The sequence below is a fragment of the Miscanthus floridulus genome, chromosome 2 (genome assembly GCF_019320115.1).
Source record: "Miscanthus floridulus cultivar M001 chromosome 2, ASM1932011v1, whole genome shotgun sequence".
Taxonomy (NCBI): Eukaryota; Viridiplantae; Streptophyta; class Magnoliopsida; order Poales; family Poaceae; genus Miscanthus; species Miscanthus floridulus.
The window spans coordinates 6243304-6246733 of NC_089581.1; positions in this window are offsets into that span (position 1 = coordinate 6243304).

Consider the following 3430-nt stretch of genomic DNA (forward strand, 5'->3'; position numbering starts at 1 on the left):
ACCTTCCTGGTTATTTCTTGACAAAACTAAAAACACATAGGTGGCGCAGCACCTAGACATTATTCTAGGTAGGTTCATCATGAGCATAGATGGCGCATGCACTTAGGAAACTTCTGGTCGTTCATTCTTCAAAATCATCACGAAGTTTAATTCACGTGCACGAGCTCGAGTGATGGGTCCTGGTGGCGCCTGTGCTGGTTCAGTTGGAGTAGCCATTCCCATGTCGGTGTTGATGTCCTCATCATCCTCCCCTTCTTGAATCGAAGTCGTCCTCGATGGCAGCTCCTCAGCCTCGCCCGCATATGGTTTCAAATCTGCAACATTAAAACTAGAGGAAACACCATAGTCTGCAGGCAGGTCAAGTATATAAGCATTATCATTGATTTTCTTTAACACCTTGAAAGGACCAGCAGCACGGGGCATCAGCTTAGACCTGTGCAAACTAGGAAAGCGATCCTTGCGCAAATGCAACCAAACCAAGTCACCAGGTTCAAAAGTAACAAGTTTACGTCCTTTACTACCAACAACCTGATTTTTAGCATTAGTGTGCGCAATGTTCTGCTGTGTTTGCTCATGGATGTCCAACATTTGTTGAACACGTGCAATAGCATCGACATGTGGGGCGTCCAAAGGGTCAAAGGACAGCAAGTCAATTGGCGCCCGTGGAATGTAACCATAGACAACCTGAAAAGGGCACATTTTCGTGGAGGAATGTGTAGCATGATTGTAAGCAAACTCGACATGGGGCAAACAATCCTCCCAAAGTTTTAGATTCTTGTCTAACACAGCCCTAAGCATGGTAGATAAGGTTCTATTCACAACCTCAGTTTGCCCATCTGTTTGTGGGTGACAAGTGGTGCTGAAAAGCAATTTAGTTCCTAGTTTATTCCAAAGAGATCTCCAAAAATGACTTAGGAACTTAGCATCGCGATCTGAGACTATTGTATTTGGAACACCATGTAAACGAATAATCTCGCGAAAGAACAACTCAGCAACGCTGCTAGCATCATTAGTTTTATGACATGGTATGAAGTGAGCCATTTTAGAGAATCGATCAACAACCACAAAGATACTATCCCTCCCCTTCTTAGTGCGAGGTAAGCCCAAAACAAAATCCATAGAAATATCTAGCCAAGGAGAAGTAGGGACAGGTAACGGCATATACAAACCGTGGTTGTTCAGGTGTGACTTAGCTTTCTGGCACGTGGTGCAGCGTGCAACAAAACGCTCCACGTCGCGGCGCATCTGGGGCCAAAAGAAGTGCGCGGCCAAAATCTCCTGTGTCTTGTAAACGCCAAAGTGTCCCATGAGGCCGCCACCATGCGCTTCCTGCAACAGCAAAAGACGAACCGAGCTTGCGGGAATACATAGCTTGTTAGCGCGGAACAAAAACCCATCGGTTACATGGAATTTACCCCATGGTTTACCATCCTTGCAATGTAGCATGATGTCCTGAAATCCAGGATCATCGGCGTATTGTTCTTTCACAGTTTGTAAACCAAAAATTTTAAAGTCTAACTGGGACAGCATGGTGTATCTACGCGACAAAGCATCAGCAATAATGTTGTCTTTCCCGTTCTTGTGTTTGATGATGTAAGGAAAAGACTCTATGAATTCGACCCACTTAGCATGCCGACGGTTCAGATTAGTTTGGCTACGAATATGTTTTAATGCCTCATGATCAGAATGAATTATAAACTCACGAGGCCAAAGATAGTGCTGCCATGTTTGAAGTGTGCGAACCAAAGCGAAAAGCTCCTTATCATACGTGGAATAATTCAGACTAGCACCGCTTAATTTTTCGCTAAAGTAAGCAACTGGCTTGCCCTCTTGCAGCAAAACACCGCCTAACCCAATACCACTAGCATCGCATTCAAGTTCAAACATCTTATTGAAATCAGGTAGCTGTAGTAAGGGGGCATGTGTCAACTTATCTTTTAGAATGGTGAATGCCTCGTCCTGTGCCGCACCCCAGGAGAAAGGAACGCCCTTCTTGGTGAGCTCATGCAACGGGGCGGCAATGGAGCTGAAGTCACGCACGAACCGTCGGTAGAAACCTGCAAGCCCAAGAAAACTCCGAATCTGCGTAACTGTCGTTGGCGTGGGCCAGCTCTGGATGGCGTCAATCTTGCTGCGGTCCACCTCAATGCCCTGCGGAGTAACAACATAGCTAAGAAACGAAACACGTTGTGTGCAGAAGTCGCACTTGTCCAAGTTACCAAACAAGCGGGCAGCGCGCAAAGCATCAAAAATAGCATGCAAATGTTCCAAATGCTCTTCCCTAGACTTGCTGTAAATCAGAATATCATCAAAATAAACAACCACAAACAAGCCAATGAAAGGCCTCAAAACTTCATTCATTAAGCGCATAAACGTGCTGGGAGCATTAGTCAATCCAAACGGCATAACTAACCATTCATATAAGCCAAATTTTGTTTTAAAAGTCGTCTTCCATTCGTCCCCAAGTTTCATTCTAATCTGATGGTACCTGCTATGCAAATCTACCTTGGAGAATATAACAGCACCGCTAAGCTCGTCAAGCATATCATCAAGGCGAGGTATAGGATAACGATAACGAATTGTGATATTGTTAATCGCTCGACAATCTACACACATGCGCCAGGTACCATCTTTCTTTGGGACAAGTAGCACAGGAACAAAGCAAGGGCTAAGAGACTCATGAATGTAGCCTTTATCAAGTAGTGCTTGGACTTGGCGCTGAATCTCCTTTGTCTCATCAGGATTGGTACGGTACGGGGCACGGTTTGGAAGCTGGGCGCCCGGAATGAGGTCGATCTGGTGCTCAATGCCACGAATGGGAGGAAGACCTGGTGGTAAGTCCTTCGGAAACACATCGGCAAAGTCCTGCAAAAGCTTAGTAACAGCAGGGGGTATATACAAAGATGGTGCATCATCGAGTGAAACCAGCACATGAGAACATACAAGCGCATAGCAAGGCATATTATCAACATGTAGTTCATCAAAATCAGCACGCGTAGCAAGTAAAACAGGAGCATGTAGCTTAATTTCTTTAGACGTGGCTGGTTGTTGTTGGCATTGTTTTAATGCTTTAGTAGCCCTAGCAATGTCATCTTTCATAATCTGTTCAGGGGTCATTGGATGAAGAATAATTTTCTTGCCCTTAAACAGTAATGAATAATGATTTGTGCGACCATGATGTAAACAATCAGTATCATATTGCCACGGCCTACCAAGCAACAACGAACATGCCTCCATAGGAACAACATCACAATCAGTATAATCAGAATAAGAACCCATGGAGAAGTGAACACGTACCGAGCGTGTTACCTTGAGTTTGCCACCCTGGTTGAGCCATTGAATGTGGTAGGGGTGTGGATGTGGACGCGTTTGGAGAGACAACTTCTCCACCAGATCCGAACTTGCCAAATTGTTGCAACTACCGCCGTCA